We start from the raw sequence: 16,870 nt of genomic DNA, 5'->3' as shown, positions 1-16,870 counted from the left end.
ACTCAGTCAATATGGTTAAGTTACCAAATCTTAAATTGAACTACAGACATTAATGAAATCCCAGTAAAAATATAAGGAGGATTTTCTGTGGAAATTAATAGGATAATTCTAAAATTCATATGAAAATCCAAAGGATCCAGCCTGGGTAATGTAGTTGGACCCCCTCTCTACAAAAAAATTTGTAAAAGAATACCCAGGCATGGTGGTGTGCACCTGTAGTCCCAGCTACTCAGGAGACTAACATGGGTGGATTGCTTGAGCCCAGGAGGTTGAGACTGCATTAAGCCAGGATCATGTTGTTGCACTTCAGCCTGGGTGACAAAGTAAGACCCTGTCTCAAAAACAAATAAACATTGCATTTGTGAGAGGTGTCATATTGTTTAAAAAAAAAAAGAAAAGAAAAGAAAAACAAACAAATAGAAGAAAAGAAAATCCAAAGGAGTTAAAATAGTCGAAGCAATTTTGAAGAAGAACAAAGTTATAGAACTTATACTACCTAAATTTGAGACTTACTATAAAGCTGTTACAATTAAGATGCATGATATTGGGGTGGGGCACAGTGGCTAACATCTGTAATTCTGAGGTAGGAGGATCTCTTGAGTCCAGGAGTTTGAGACCAGCTAGGGGAACATAGTGAGACCTCATCTCTATAAAATAAAAAAAGAAAGATAGTGACATTGGCATTTTATTGTATGTATGTATGTATGTATCGAGACAGGGTCTTACTCTATCACCCAGGCTACAGTACAGGGATGCCTTCATAGCTCACTGCAGCCACCTGGGTTTAAGTGATCCTCCTGCTTCAGGCTACCAAGTAGCAAAAATCACAGGTGTGTGCTACCATGCCTGGCTAATGATTTTTATTTTTATTTTTTGTAGTGACAAGATCCCACTGTGTTGCCCAGGCTGGTCTCAAATTCCTCAAATTCCTCAAGTGATTCTCCCACCAAAGCCTCCCAAAGTGTAGGGATTTATAGGTGTGAGCCACTGCACCCAGCGAGAGAACAGATTTATAGATCAGCAGAACAGAATAGAAAGTACAGAAATAGTACCACACATACTTGGTCTATTGATTTTTTACAAGGGTACCAAGGTAATTCAATGAGAAGGAGTAGTCTCTTCAACAAATGGTGCTGAAGTAACTGATTATCCATATGGAAAACAATGATCTTTGACCTTTCCCTCATGCCATAACAAATATTAACTCTAAATGAATCAAAAGCTATACATAAAGTTTAAAGCTATAGATCTTCTAGATAACAACATAGTAGAAAGTCTTCATAGTTTGGGGTACACAAAATTTTATTGGATTGCATTCATAAAGCACAAGTCATAAAAGGAAAAAAAACTGATAAACTGAACACCATCAAAATTAAAAACTGCTTCCCCTTGAATTACACTATTAAGAAAAGGGAAAAGGAACACATTTTCTCAATAACATATATTTGACAAAGGATGGGTGTGGAATATACAAGGAATTCTTATGACTCAATGATAACAATGAGCAAAACATTTAAACAGGCATTTCACCAAAGAAAATATACGGGTGACCAATGAGAATATGAGACGGGGCTCAATACCATTAATCATCATAGAAATGCTAATTAAAATCATATTGAGTTTGAAAGGCTGAGGTGAGCAAATCACTTGAGCATGATCAGGAGTTCCAGACCAGCCTGGGCAACATGGCCAAACCCCATCTCTACAAAAAATTTAAAACTTAGCCAGGTGTGGTGTTGCTTACCTGTAGTTTCAGCTATTTGGGAGGCTGAGGTGGAAGGACTGCTTGCGCCTGGGTGGCAGAGGTTGCAGTGAGCCAAGACTGCTCCACTGCAGTAGTCCAGCCTGGACGACAGAGGGACACCACGTCTCAAAAAAAAAAAAAAAAAAAAAAAAACACTGGGTGTGGTGTGTGCTTGGGGTCCTAGTTACTTGGGAGACTGAGGTAGAAGGATGGGTTGAGCCCAAGAGTTTGAGGCTGCAGTGAGCTACGATTGGGCCACTGCACTCCAGTTTGGGTGACAGAGGAGAGCGTGTACCAAAATAAACCAATCAAACAACAACAAAAAAACTAAACCATATTGAGGTACCACCACATCCACCAAAATGGCTAAAATTTAAAAGGCTGACAATATTAAGTGTTGATGAAGATGTAGAGTAAGTGGAACTCCCATGCAATTGATGGTAGGAATGTAAAATAATACAATTACTTTGGAAATATGTTGGCAGTTTTTTACAAAGTTAAGCAGATAATTAACATACAACTTTGCTATTTGCCTCTATATATTTACCTAAATGAAATAAAAAAACATATGTTCCCACCAAGACTTATGTATGAATGTTTACAGCACTTTTATTTGTAATAGACGAAAACTAGACTGAAGTAAAATGCACACAGCAGATAAATGGATAAACACATTTAGCATATTCATACATTAAAATAAATACTTGGTGGGGCATGGTGGCTCACACCTGTAATCCCAGCACTTCGGGAGACTGAGGTGAGCAGATCTCTTTAGCCCAGGAGTTCAAGAGCAACCTGGGGAACATGGCAAAACCCTGTCTCTACAAAAAATAAAAAAAAATAAAACTTAAGCCGTGCGCAGTGGCTCACGCCTGTAATCCCAGCACTTTGGGAGGCCGAGGCGGGCGGATCACAAGATCAGGAGATCAAGACCATCCTGGCTAACACGATGAAACCCCGTCTCTACTAAAAATACAAAAACTAGCCCGGTGTGGTGGCAGGCGCTTGTAGTCCCAGCAATTCGGGAGGCTGAGGCAGGAGAATGGCGTGAACCTGGGAGGCGGAGCTTTCAGTGAGCCGAGATAGCGCAACCGCACTCCAGCCTGGGCGACAGAGCGAGACTCTGTCTAAAAAAAAAATAAAAATAAAACATAAAAAATTAGCTGGGCATGGTGATGTGTGCCTGTAGTCCTAGCTAGCTACCTGGGAAGCTAAGGTGGAAGAATCACCTGAGTCCAGAAGGTCGAGGCTACAGTGAGCCATGATCCCACCACTGTACTCCTGCCTGGGTCACAGAGTAAGATCTTGTCTCAAAAAAATAAATAAAATAAAGAGAGAGAAATACTCAGCAATAAAACGAAATGAACTGATAATATATATGGCAATATGGATGAATCTCAAAAACATTATGCTAAGAAAAAGAAATCTAGACACAAAAGAGTATGTACTTGTGGTAACAGGAGGCATACATTTGTCTAACCTCAGATTCCATGGGGATTCTATTTCTGCAATTCAGAAAAGATAAAATAACTCTCAGAATTTTATATGTATTACCAGAAATGTTTATTTCTGGAGGTTATTGGGAAGAATCTGCTTTCTACCTCATTCAGGATGTGAACAGAATTTAGTTCCTTGTGATTATGGAACTGAAATCTGTGTTTCCTTGCTGCTGTCACTCAGGGCCCATTCTCAGCTCCTAGGGCCGGCTTACTTTCCTGGACATGTGGCCCCTTTTCATTTTCAAAGTGAGCGAAGCTAGAATCTCTCTTGCATCAAATTCCTCTCATGCTTGTAACCTCTTTCACCAGAAAGAGACTTGTCCTTTTTGAGGATTCACCTAGACAGGTCAGGACCGCCAAGTATAGTCTCTCTTTCTCTTTTTTATTTTTATTTATTTATTTATTTATTTTTTGAGACAGGGTCTCACTCTGGTTGCCCAGGCTGGAGTGCAGTGGTGCAATCTTGGCTCACGGCAGCCTCAACCTCCCAGGCTCAATTGATTCTCCCATCTCAGCTTCCTGAGTAGCTGGGATTACAGGCACACACCACCACGCCCAGCTAACAGTTTTGTATTTTTAGTAGAGACAGGGTTTCACTACATTGCTGGGGCTGGTCTCAAACTCCTAGACTCAAGAAATCTGCCTGCCTTGGCTTCCCAGAGTGCGGGATTGCAGGCGTGAGCCACCGCACCCAGCTAATCTCTCTCTCTCTCTCTTTATTTATTTATTTATTATACTTTAAGTTCTGGGATACATGTGCAGAACGTGCAGGTTTGTTACAATGGTATACAAGTGCCATGGTTATTTGCTGCACCCATCAACCTGTCATCTAGGCTTTAAGCCCCCATGCATTAAGCATTTGTCCTAATGCTCTCCCTCCCTTTCCCCCTCACCCTAGTCCCTCTTTCTTAAAGTCACATGTACTATATATAACACAACCTAATAATGAAAGATCCCATCATATTTACAGGTCCCTTCCATGCTCTAGGGGAGGAAATATACCACAATCTGCTACCACAATAAAGTTGGCATAAAACAGAGAGATAAAAAATTAAGAGAAATTTCAGCAAATCATTGTATTGTGGATACTGAATGATGGGCTATACGTGTTTTTGTTCAGTTTTACTGAACTTTGGTGTGTGTATGTGTGTGTGTTGTATTTTCAGCGTATTGATCAATCACAAAAAGAATATTAAACTACTTTTGTTGCAAATGTAATTATTTTTCACATTCCTTTTCTACTTTATTAATATCTATATACTCAGGATTAACCTTTGTTGCTTGCTTCTCTCCTCTGGAACCTGATATCTGGGGCAATTTTAGGAAGTAATTTCTGAAGTGGGAGCAATAAATAAGTCAAGCTAAAAAAAGAAAATAGCAGTTTGAGAAATCTTTCCAAATTTTCTGTTTAAAAATTCTAGCCACATAAGAAGTGAAAATGACAATAATAGCCATCAATGATGTAAGCCACTGACGCATTTCATCAGCATTGCTTACCTTCTGTTTTCCCCTTGTTTAGTGTCATCACATGAATTGTCATAAAAATAAGATGATTATTGTTCAGTTGCTCATTAGTTCAGGCTGTGGAGATCTCCTAAAAAGGATAACTTATCTTGTGAGATCTCACTATTTGTTACTAGAGAAAAATGTGGGATGTTTTGGATTGTAAATGGAAAGTTTTCCTCTTTAACTGAACTCTTGAGATTGTAGTGAAATCATCCATGCCCTGAAGCATCATAATCGTTCCCATATGGATGAATTCATTCAAGAAACAGTTATATTTGCATATATAGATTATCTCTAGAAATACTTTGTCCCTGTTTTGGGAATCTTTGCTGTTCAAACAGCTCTCAAGGGTATATAAGAGGATTTTACTCCTCCTACCCACCTCCCCGTTACAACTCAGTTCCCTAGTGTTTTCCTCCAAATATTTTTAAGAAGTGAGGTAAGCTGGCTCTGAGGCTTCTAAATTCTGAATTCTGGCTCATTTTCACTGAGTCATTCCGGAGGTCTTAGCCTTGAAACAACTTCTCTTTTGTTCCAATAAACAATAAGCTTAAGAAAAAAGGTTAACTGTCTAATAGCCCCATGATTCCCTTGGCTATCTAGCTAGAAATCTGTTTGCAAATCTGCTACATCTTTGATGAATAGGAAATTTACAAATAATTCACAATTATGTTGAGTTAGTGCAGGTAGGGAGTTATCAGACAGCTAAGTTACTTTAAAAGTGACCTGTTGGAAAAGTAGTAATTTAAAAACCTGCTCAATTTTTAGCTTTTTTTTTTCTGGTGATTACCTTAATATCGTATTGCACCCTTTGTTATCTTTTCAGGTATTTAGATTTTCTTTTCCTTTATTGCTGATATTGTTATTGCTCTATGAAGCAATACAACTATTAGCCATCTGCTTCTCTTCCTCTTTTGGACAATTGACATTTTGTCAAATGGCAGAAAAACAGTATCAACCATACTAACATTTATGTTAGCATGTAATAAGTAATAAGCAATAACTAACATTTATGAACCCTTCCTTCATGTTGAAGACAAAGCACTTTAAGTGTTTTATCTCATGTAACTCTCAAGACAACTTAAGAGGTAGGTGCATTTATTATCTCTAGTATTTCAATAGGGAAGCTTCACCCCACACAGGTTAGATAACTGTCCCTAAGTCACACATGGACACCACAGAGTAGTTCTGATTACGGGTTGTGGTGCTTCTACACATTCCTAATCTAAAATGCCAGTAAAGAAGTGACTGCTACTGCCATCTGCTGGTAACTAGCAGAGTTGCTAGCTACTTTTGCTCATGCTGCAACTAAAAATCTGTACAAATTAGTGTTTGCAATGAGAGCTCTCTTCTGATACACGTTGGTGTCTCATGATGCCATCTATCCTGCTCGTGTTTAGAACAGTCCCTGACACACAGTAGGCGAGTGCCTACTGTGTGTATTTATGGAATGAACAAATGGAGATCTCAGGAGAGTTTTTGTTGGTAAAACTTCTCAAGTTGTCCTGAAAGAACATAGACGCTGTCTCCACACAAAGCAATGGTGGTGTCTTTCTTCCCTTTTTACTTGAGATGGAGTCTTGCTCTGTTGTCCAGGCTGGAGTGAAGTGGTGTGATCTTGGTTCATTGCAACCTCCACCTCCTGGGTTCAAGTGATTCTTCTGTCTCAGCCTACCGAGTAGCTGGAATTACAGGTGTGTGCCACCACACCTGGCTAATTTTTATATTTTTAATAGAGACGGGATTTCACCATGTTGGGCAGGCTGGTCTTGAACTCCTGACCTCAGGTGATCCACCCACCTCAGCCTCCCAAAATGCTGGGATCCCAAAGTATTGGGATTATAGGCATGAGCCACCACTCACGGCCTATGATGCTGTTTTTCAAGTATTTACTTCGTTCACTGTGCTGTCTCTGCATTTACAATATCCTTTGCATTTCCTTGCTATAACCTAGTTTACAAGTGGATTCTTACTTGTGTTTAAAACTAACTTTATCGGTTACATTGTATAGGTTTTAGAAGGAATCCTAGTTTCAGAACTGAAAAAGACCTGAAAAATCCTGGCTAGTGTTTCCCAAGCCCTGTTTCAAAAGACGGTGATTTTTAGAAAGTGTTTAATAGACAAATAAGTTTCAGAAACAGTACATTAGATAAATTTCCCTTTTTTTTTCACTGTAGAACTTCTCAGAGTATTTAACATGCTACTGTGCATTAGAAGTCTTTGAGAAGGGTTATACATAAAACCCTATTTGGCAGCTTGGGCTGCCATAAAAAAATACCATGGGCTAGGGGCTTAAACAAGAAAAATTAATTTTCATACAGTCTGAAGGTTGGAAGTTCAAGATCAAGGTGCTGACCAGTTAGGTTTCTGGTGAGGGCTCTCTTCCTGTCTTGCGCATACCTGCCTTCTTGTTTTGTCTTCACAGGGTCCTTCCTTGGAGGATGGTCTTGGAGAGAGTGAGAGGTGCTCTTCTTATGTCTCTTCTATTAATGACACTGATCCAATTGGATCAGTTCTGCACCCTTATGACCTAATTCAACCTTAAATACTTCCTTAGAGGCCCCATCTCCAAATACAGCCACACAGGAGGTGAGGGCTTCAAAATATGAATTTGGGGGGACACAGACATTCAGTCCACTTCCCAAATAGTACTTGATCACAGATTATTTCTCGTTTAGCTCCTATTAACATCCTAAGGGACATTAGTGTTTTGTGGAACTCACTTGGAAATTTCCAGTATACCAAACTCCAGTTACTACAGATGGAGCCCAGTGAGAATAATTTTCCTAATATCATACAGCTAGTTATTGGCAGAGCTAGAACTCTCACTTTAAGTCTTGTTTTCATGATATCATGCTTGTTTTATTTTATTTCTCCATATGAAAATAAACACTAGTACTGCCTTTGCAGAACTTTACAGTTATAAAGGGGATATGAATTAACATTTATTGAGTGCTACTATGTGATTTTTCTACCCTCCCCCATGCTAAATGGGTTAAACATTCCAGACTTTATGACTGTTGCATTTCACATCATGATTTAATAAATGCTTAAATGACAGTCTCTATGGGATGAGTCAGTGAGAGGCTGCCTGAGAGGTACATCTTGCTGATTTTCTATGTGTCAAGCACACAGAAAATGTTTCTTTTTTCTTTTTCTGAGACAGAGTCTCACTGTGTCGCCCAGGCTGGAGTGGAGTGATGCTATCTTGGTTCACTGCAACCTCCGCCTCCTGGGTTCAAGCAATTCTCCTACCTCAGCCTCCCAAGTAGCTGGGACTACAGGCACCTGCCACCACACCTGGCTAACTCTTTTTTTGTGTTTTCAGTAGAGATGGGGTTTCACTGTGTTGGTCTAGAACTCCTGACCTTGTGATCCGCCCACCTCGGCCTCCCAAAGTGCTGGGATTACAGGCACGAGCCACCGCACCTGGCAGCCCCTTTTTTCTTTTTTAAAACATTTTAATCTTTTAAAAACTTTTAAACTGACAAATAATAATTGTACATATTCATGGGGGTATATGGTGATGTTTTGAAACATAATGTATGGTGATCAGATCAGGGTAATTAGCATATCCATCATCTGAAACAATGATCATTTCTTGAGTTGGGAACATTCCGTATCCTTTTCCTCCCCTAGCTATTTGAAACTAAATATTACCTACAGTGGTATAGAACAACAGAAGTTATTCCTTCTATCTACCTGTAATTTTGTCCTTTAACAAATCTCTCCCTGTCCTGCCCCTGACCCGCCCTTCCGTTGACCCTCCCCAGCCTCTGGTATCCTCAGTCCTACTTTTTACTTCTATGAGCTTAACATTTTTTTTTTTTTTTTAGCTTCCACATATGTGTGAGAACATGTGGTGTTTAACTTTCTGTTCCTGGCTTATTTCACTTAACGAACACTTTCATGTCTCTCCTCCTCTGCTTCACTTCCCAGCCTCTGGTGGCCACCTCCATGAGTTTTTTTTTTTTAGCTTCCACATATGTGTGAGAACATGTGGTGTTTAACTTTCTGTTCCTGGCTTATTTCACTTAACATAACGTCTTCCAGTTCCAGCCGTGCTCACATTGGCCTTTTTTTAATGCTCTAGAAAGTTATATTGTTTACTGCCACAGACTTTATAATGCTGTGTTGTTTTCTACTCTTCCTTTTTACTTCCCACCCTGTTCTCCTGCACTTCAGATGTATAGAATTGTGTTAACTCTAACCTTTGAGTGTTAATCATCCTTGATCCATTCACAACACCGTTCAATAATATAATAAACATCCAATCCAATAATCAGAATAAGTAACCTATATTAATCTATCTACGTGTGCCTTTCTTGTCTCATCCCATTGGATCTCCCTCAAATAATATTTTGATCCTAAATGTTAGATTTATTGTTTGTTTGCTTTTTGTTGTTTTTACTTGCCTAACCACACACAACACCACACACACACACACAACCTCTATTGGTTATATGGTTTCCTGCTTTTTTGGTTTGTTTTTTGTTCTTTTACAGTCCAGAGGTCTTTTATTTTATTTCTTCAATGCCTATTACACATGAATTCATAGGGAAGAGATTCCAGCATTCCAGCAGCTCAGGCTCTTTCCCACTGGTTCTCACACAGTGTGCTTCTCTGGGTGGAGCAGTCTGGTGCTTCAGTTGAACCTAGGTACTTTTCTCTTTGGCTTCCTTCTTTTTCTGATCATTTTCCTTCACACCTTTCAGGAAGCTACCTCGGCTCTTAGAGTGTTTAATGTGCTCAATACGCATATTAATTCTCTTGGCAAGAATCTTGCCCTTAACTTGTTCGTTTAAAACAATGCCAAAAGCATGCTGGGTAAAATTGTAGACTCTTCCAGTTTTGCCATGGTAACACCTGTGGGGCATTCGTTTTTGAACCCATTCGCTTGATGTCTACAATATCACCTTTCTTATAAATTTGCATATATGTGGCCAAAGGAACAACTCCATGTTTTCTCAAAGGCCTAGAGAACATATATTGGGTGCCTTTCCTCTTTGCCTTTGTATTCGTCATTTTGACAAATTACTGGAAGATGACGGTTCTGGCCAAAAGGCTGGTTTTGTTTTTGGATTACATTTTCTTGCTTCTCTGCATGAGAATCTTGGATTAGATGATGGACAGTGTGAAGGTTATATCATTTACTGTCTAGACTTTGTAATCTTCCTTTAAACATAACAATGTTATTTTGAGTTTTTTTTTTCCAGCAGGCTTACTGATTCTTTCAAAGGATTTGTTTGTTTGTTTTATAAAAAACTGGATCTGCTATATTACCAAGGCTGGGCTCAACTCTTGGGCTCAAGTAGTCCTCCTGCTTCAGTCTCCTGAGTAGCTAGGACTACAGACATGCATCACCATGGCCGGCTTAAAGGTTGTTGTTAATCTTTGTTAGTGTTGGTCTGGAGTACCCTATACTACTAGCTATTTTAGTTTTGCTCCAAAGGTGCAGCTTTTCTGGGGCCTTTAGTGAATACATGAAGTGTTTAGCAAGGTGTTTCTACTCTACTTGGTCAGAAATGTAACAGCTCTCAGTCCTCCAAGAGTTTTTTAGCTTCAGTTACGTGGTAACTGTTCTTAGTAGGATTCATCCATGCTATCACATATGGTTTGTATTTATTCACTTTTACTAGTTACTGTGCTAAATTCTTTCTATGATTTTTCATGTGGTGGTATTATCACTTATTTTATAGATGGAAAATATGAGGTGCAGAGAAGTGATGGAAAAAAGAGAGGATCAGGATTTCAGTTTTTTTCTGCATTTCTCATCATCCCATGAAGTCTCTGGATAACATAAGCCAAGTTTTCATATCCCTTGACGTGTATGATACTTACATGGTGCCAAGAACAAGATGCATACTCAATAAATATTCATCACTATAGGCAAAAGTGGGCACAGATGGAAAATAAAATTATTTGAAGGTAACGAACACTTGATTAAGAATTACTCAGCAAAATAACATTGAATCAGAATAAAAGGGTTCTGGGTTTCACCCCATTGTGAATGAATAATATATTACTTTTAGGCAGTGTTTTCCTATACTTGCTTACGTTTGCTCCTCACAAAAACCTGCTGAGCTAACCTAGGGTAAGGTCTTGGTAGGAAGACATCCCAGAGTCACAAGGCAACAAACACATGATAAAGGCAAGTTTTAAAATCAGATCTTCTGAATGTAAAAAGATATATATGTATTTTAGAAGAGTCTCACTCTCACCTAGGCTGGAGTGCAGTGGCGCTATCATAGTTCCCTGCAGCCTCAAACTCCTGGGCTCACATGATCCTCTCACTATCTTAATCGCTTTGAGTCTCAGTTTTCCCATCTATAAAATGGGGATATCACCTAGTTCACTAGGTTGCTCTGTTGTTTAAGTGAAATAAATAAATATAAAGCATATTGAAATACTTAAAGAATTCAATAAATGTTTATTATTAGGAAACAAACATATGGTAATTTTTGAGCCAGAGTCTTGTTCTGTTGCCCAGGCTGGAGTGCAGTGGCACAACCTCGGCGCATCACAACCTTTGCCTTCTGGGTTCAAGGACGTCTCCTGGGTTCAAGTGATTCTCGTGGCTCAGCCTCCCAAGTAGCTGGAACTACAGTTGCACACCACCACGCTCAGCTAATTTGTGTATTTTTTCCAGAGACGGGGTTTCATCATGTTGGCCAGGCTGGTCTCGAACTCATGACATCAGGTGATCCGCCCACCTTGGCCTCCCAAAGTTCTGGGATTACAGGCATGAGCCACCACGCCCGACAAAAAAAAAAAAAAAAAAAAAAAAAAAAAAAAAAAAAAAAAAACTTAAACAAACAAAAAACCCAACAGGGTTTATGACTCCACATCCTGCCAACCATCAACCACATCGTATTGTACTTCTCACCATATATTTTTACTTAAATTACCTAACATTTCTTAGCTTTGGTTTTCTTACTGAAAACAGGGGAGGCTGAACTTAACTATACATAACTCTTCTGCTTCTAAATGTGTCTGAGAGAGAGACTGAAATAAGCAAGGGAGAGTGGATGCCTTTCTTGCTTAAATATAAGATCCCAATTTTCATCCGAGATGAGCTTAAACTTCCAGTCCTGTGAATTTACTACTCTTTTTGAAGCTAATAACAATTAAAAAATAGAGCTATCTTTAATTCAGCAAAAAATAATTATTTCTAAATCCTGAGAGATCAATGAGACTGCAAATCTAACAAATTCATTTTTAATGATGAAAACCCTAATTTCATCATAAGGAGGCAATGATAAGATTCCTTTATTTTGTATAAAACATTATAATTTCTCGTTTTTAACAAAATGGACATCACAAGTTTTCCTTTCGGAATAAATGTTTTAATCACCCTTTGGATGTGATATCTTTTGATCAACAGGAGTTTTTGGCATCCCTAAACACTCTTACAAATTATTCAGGGCTCACTTTGGTTTTTAAAATTAACATTTGATTCATTTAAGTAATAAATGCAAAAGCCCAATTTCCCCCTTACATTTAAGTTCATTTTACACATTTTAAAATTCGATTTATAAATAAGGTAATATTATAAAATTTACTTTTAAGGTGGCCTTTGATTATTGCTTAGTCCGATTTGCAAACTTCCTTAAATATTTTAAGCAACCTATGCATTTATTGTTTTCAAATTTTTAAAGTTCTTTAGTTTTCTAACTTACAAGGAAACCTTCCTAGGTATTTAAATAAGCATAATAAACCTAATAAGTAATCTTGTATTTATGCCGAATCCTTATAAATTACATAAAATTATCTTAAGCTTTTCAACCTAAGAGAAGTCTGGATCAATGGTGATGTTTCACATTTTAAATTTAGGGCCATTTGGCTAATCTATTGAATAATTAATATATTCAGAATTTCTTAAACATTACATTACTTAAAACTACCACAGTCACAGTTTATCCACAAACATAAACCTGAAATATTAGAACTAATTTTTTGCTTTTCAAAAAGCATTCCTCTACTAAATTCTAGCTCTTTTTAGGACTAATTCACTTCCAACAAAAAAACAATTTGGTCTACCCACTATCATACCAGAGATTTCAGTAAGGAGCTTAAGCTGAGGCATCCAAGACAATTTCTCTCTCAACCATGATGGGCAGGTGGAAGCTTCCATGGCCACGCCCTCCATGTGGAGCAGACTCACAGCCCAGGGCCACTGAGACCAAGCAACATGTTACATAAGTGTCAAGGCTGGGTTAATTTGGCAACTCATTCTAGATTGTTTTATTATTTGATTATATTAACATAATTTAAGTTTAATTTTTTTTTCTAAAATTCTTTTCATGTCTCCTAATTGAGACCTGGTTAGATTCCACATATCCCTCTTGTCTTATCCAGCTCTAAGTCACAGTTCTGGGGACATTTTAATGATGCCTCCAAGCACATACAGACATTGCCAGGAACCTTGCTGCTCACTAACAGATGCTCCAGTCCTTGGACACCCCACATTTGAAAAGGCAGCACTGTCTGTGAGAAAAACATAAATAATTTAAACAAAATAGGAAGAGCTAGAATGAGAACTAATGTGAAAAGTCAAGACAAATCAAACTATATTATTGGAATGTAGAAGTGATCTACAGTGAGACCAGAGTCTATCACATGCACACATAGAAAATGATTATATTTGTTCAGCACATCAGCATAAATAGGTAAGGTAGCTCTCAACTGAAGAAGGTCTTCCCAAGAGATCCAGCACGTCCCCAGGCCCTGCCTGGCTGCCCTGTGGGCTGAGAGAATCAATATGTCAACACATCTGATATCTATTCACTGTATGACAGCACAGATTATCTGGGCTAAGGGTTCTTGTAATTTAAAAAATACTATTTAAGACAGAAGTGTGATAAGGGAGCCTACAACTTGTATGGCCCCCATGGACTCATAGTAATTGTTGAGATGTTTAAGATCTGAGGCCGGCTCCTTAGTGACACTGAACAAACATATTTCAGCATCAATCAATTGCATAACCATCACCTAAGTATCAATGTTGTGAATATCCACCCACTAATATGCACATATAATTACATATATTTTACATCTTAGAGTGCAGCAAAATTTATTTTTTTAAAGCTCCCTCATCATCTGTTAAAAACATTTATTCTCATTAGGCATTCTGATTCACTTTTACTAACATGTAATAGGAAATGTAAGTTTCTTGTTTCATTTATTTGTTCAACAAAGGGAACACATCTAGTAAATGAAAAAGCTAGTGCTTGAACCCAGGTTCTTAACTATAATCTTACCACATTAGTTGCTGCTGAGGCACACATTATTAACCATCATTAGTAGGTAAGTTTTCTGCAGAACTAAAGAGATATCCAAAGACAACAATAGACAACATCACCATCAGAATTGGCCCCAGAATAATAGGATCTTGGATATTTTATTTTTGCATAAATACAATTCAAGTTTCCACAACTCAAAAGAAAAGAGGGAACCTGGAGAAGTTTCAGTGTACAACCATAAAGTTTGATTTTTTTTTTTAATCATATGAGGAAAGCTGAATAATACCAATTTACTTAGCTTAAGGGTGAGAAAAGCTCTCACGTACAAGAAAGCCCATGTCCTGGCTTAATCTTAAATGATATATCCGTGTGATTTTTTTTTTTGACGGAGTTTTGCTCTGTTGCCCAGGCTGGAGTGCAGTGGTGTGATCTCGGCTCACTGCAATCTCCACTTCCTGGTTCAAGTGATTCTCCTGCCTCAGCCTCCCAGGTAGCTGGGACTACAGGCACACACCACCACAACTGGTTAATTTTTGTATTTTTAGTAGAGAGAGGGTTTCGCCATGTTGGCCAGGCTGGTCTCAAACTCCTGACCTCAGGTGATCTGCCTGCCTCGGCCTCCCAAAGTGCTGGGATTATAGGCGTTAGCCACCATGCCCGCTCATGATTTCTTCTTTTTTCTTTTTCTTTCTAATTTTTTTTTTCTTAGAAACAGGATCACACTCTGATGCCCAGGCTAGAGTGCAGTGGTGCAATCTCAGCTTACTGCAGCCTTGACCTCCAGGGCTCAAGTGATCCTCCCACCTCAGCCTGTTGAGTAGCTGGGACCACAGGTGTGTGCCCCCACACCCAGCTAATTTTGCTTATTTTTTATAGCGATGAGAGCTCACTATGTTGCCCAGGCTGGTCTTGAACTCTTGGCCTCAAGTGATCTTTCCATCTCGGCCTCCCAAAGTGCTGAGATTACAGGTGTGAGCCACGGCACCTGGCCTATTTGTGTGGTTTCTTACTTAAAATGATAAGCCGGCCAGGCTCAGTGGCTCAAGCCTGTAATTCCAGTACTTTGGGAGGCCGAGGCGGGCGGATCACGAGGTCAGGAGATCGAGACCATCCTGGCTAACATGGTGAAACCCCATCTCTACTAAAAATTCAAAAAATCAGCTGGGCATGATTGCAGGCACCTATAGTCCCAGCTACTCAGGAGGCTGAGGCAGGAGAATGGCGTGAACCCGGGAGGCGAAGCTTGCAGTGAGCGGAGATTGTGCCACTGAACTCCAACCTGGGTGACAGAGCGAGATTCTGTCTCAAAAAATAAATAAATAAACAAACAAACAAACAAATAAATAAAATAAAAATGATAAGCCTTTCAAGAACAGTCTAGAAACTACCATAGAATTTTAGAGTTATAAGTACACCATCAATTAGATTGCATTATTAACCAGCCAATCATCAAACGTGCCTCCAAAAAGAAAGTCCTTTATTAGGTTAAATATATGTATATTTATAATTTAAATCCTCAGTTCTAAACATACCTGCATGCAATCTCAAGGCAATAGAAAAAAAACTGAAGAAATTCTAACATGGAAATGTGGTGTCCTTAGCCAAAATAACAAATAGAGGGGATGGAAATGTTTATCCTTACAACAGAGCAAGATAAAATATACTTAAGCCAAAGCACGAGAAATGCAAGTCACGTTTAAGGAAGATATTTCACTGACAGTTAAGTGAAATTATTGCTTACTGGAAAAAGAAATAGGAAAAGATACTTAATTTCCTTCTCTGAAGGCCTTATGTAGTATTTTAAACTTATTAAATGTAATCATAGTAGGGTGTATTTGGGAAATAGAAATACTTTTAAATTACCTATACTCCTGTACTGCTGTATTCCTAACAAAGCAACTGCCATCACTTCTGGTGTATCCTTGGCTAATCTTTCTGAATTATATTCATTGATTACATAACTGTTGCTATAATACAACACATACCTTTGTATTTAACAATTTTTGTTCGTTTGTTTGACATTTTCCAAGCATTTTTTTTATATTGCAGTTGATTTGATTTGATAATTGTTCTTCTTTTTTTTTTTTTTTTTGAAACAGAATCTTGCTCTGTCACACAGGCTAGAGTGTAGTGGCATGATCTTGGCTCACTGCAACCTCCGCCTCCTGGGTTCAAGCAATCCTCTTACCTCAGCCTCCTGAATAGATCGGACTACAGGTGAGCATAACCACACCCACCTAATTTTTGTACTGTTAGTAGAGACGGAGCTTCATCATGTTGGCCACGCTGGTCTGAACTCGTGACCTCAAATGATCCACCTGCCTTGGCCTCCCAAAGTGCTGGGATTACAGGGGCCGATAATCGTTCTTGAAATTAAAATTCCATCGAGTATATACACTGTAACTTCCTTAATCGTTGCCATATTGTTGCCTCTCATTTCCTATCAGTGTAAATTGTGCTGCAATGGACATGTTCATGCAAATGGCTTTTATTCCTGTTTGGACAAGTTTCTCAAGATGAAATCCCAAAAGTTGGATCAGAGGCTAGGAATTTTTTTGTGGCTTCCTAAATTCTTTCCAGGAAGGTATCTTTTTCAGTTGCCATCAGCGGTGCCTCAGAGTACGAGTTTTACTGAAGGTTCATTGGCATTGAATATCATGGCTTTTTTTTTTTTTTTTTTTTTTTAGACAGAGTCTCGCTCTATCCGCCAGGCTGGAGTGCAGGGGTGCAATCACGGCTCACTGAAGCTTCCACCTCTTGGGCTCAAGCGATCCTCCCACGTCTGTCTCCTGAGTAGCTAGGACTACAGACATGCATCACCATGGCCGGCTTAAAGGTTGTTGTTAATCTTTGTTAGTGTTGGTCTGGAGTACCCTATA

At 38.8% G+C, this 16,870-nt stretch overlaps 1 long non-coding RNA gene across 1 annotated transcript in view; it reads left to right on the top strand.

The window, feature by feature from the left end:
* The first annotated feature begins 9,610 nt into the window (after positions 1-9,610).
* LOC105526718 overlaps positions 9,611-16,870 on the top strand; it is a 21,112-nt gene continuing 13,852 nt past the window's right edge. Inside the window, exons 1-3 of the long non-coding RNA XR_001004132.1 lie at positions 9,611-9,889; positions 10,449-10,677; positions 16,091-16,208. This is a non-coding gene — a long non-coding RNA (uncharacterized LOC105526718). The remainder of the gene's footprint in view (positions 9,890-10,448; positions 10,678-16,090; positions 16,209-16,870) is intronic.

Source organism: Colobus angolensis, unplaced genomic scaffold (assembly GCF_000951035.1).
Source record: "Colobus angolensis palliatus isolate OR3802 unplaced genomic scaffold, Cang.pa_1.0 Scaffold6, whole genome shotgun sequence".
NCBI classification, from domain to species: Eukaryota; Metazoa; Chordata; class Mammalia; order Primates; family Cercopithecidae; genus Colobus; species Colobus angolensis.
The sequence above is the reverse complement of the archived record's forward strand: the minus strand, read 5'-3'. Positions and strand labels throughout refer to the sequence as shown.